The sequence below is a fragment of the Lithobates pipiens genome, unplaced genomic scaffold (genome assembly GCF_037356315.1).
Source record: "Lithobates pipiens isolate NorthernLeopardFrog02 unplaced genomic scaffold, aLitPip1_a1.2 Scaffold_16, whole genome shotgun sequence".
Classification (NCBI taxonomy): domain Eukaryota; kingdom Metazoa; phylum Chordata; class Amphibia; order Anura; family Ranidae; genus Lithobates; species Lithobates pipiens.
Window position 1 is genome coordinate 218811814 of NW_027507748.1, and position 1093 is coordinate 218812906.

Here is a 1093-nt window from a genome sequence, read left to right on the forward strand (position 1 = left end):
GCATTACAGATCACATTACTGTATCAAATTATTTCACATCCCCTTTGTCCCTAGTGGTATGTCCAGTGCCATGCATGCAGTTTTATATTATAAATACTGTTCTTTCTGCCTGGAAACTGGAGATTGTCCATAGCAACCAAAAAGTGTCCCCTTACATCAAAAGCGGTTTTAGACCAGCTAGAAAACAGCGATAATAAATTAGAATTACTTGCACAATTGAGCGATAGCGATTTGTGGGGAAATTCGTCATTAAACACTGAAAGTAATGACAGCGACAATTCTGCAACTGAGCAAATTTCAGTGTTTTTGATTTGATTACATTATTGAATATTTCTTCTTATTATTATATTATTATTTGTTATATTTATTTATAGTTATTTATTATATTATAATTTATGATTTCGTGTTTCAAACTTTATCATACCCGGGATGTTTACAAGACTCTTGTTTGGACAGATTTAAGTGTGTTATTCCTAAGACCGCGTACACACGGGCGGATTGTCTGGCCAACTTAGTCCGCTGAAACGTGTTTCAGCGGACAATCCGCTCGTGTGTGGGCTTCAGCTGACTTTTTCAGCGGACAGTCTGGCGGACTAAGTCTTTCGGAATTTCCGTAATACAGTCCGTCCAAACTTGGTTTCAGCGGACAGTCCGCTCGTGAGTAGGCAAGTTGGACGGACTAAGTATGGCGCATGCTCAGAAAGGATTTACACGGCCGAAGGTTGCATTGCAGTGTATTGGACGTCGAATTTCTAGTCCCGTCATACGTGCCGTACACGTCATCGCGCAAGCTTTCAGCGGACTGTCTGTTAGTCGTGTGTGGTCAAGTCCGTTCATTCAAAAGTAGGACGGACTGTCTGTCGGATTGTCTGACGGACTTAGTTGGCCAGACAATCCGCCCAGGTGTACGCGGCCTCAGAATTACAGGCCTACAATAAAAAAAAAAAATGCCAAATTTCCATGCAAAACATTGTACCACTTTGAGCATCAAAAATCTGACATAATCACACCGCCAGGGAGGTTAAAGGGTGCCTTGAGATTATCTATAATCTTAAAGGGTGCTTCGACTGAAAAAAAGGCTAAGAAACACTGC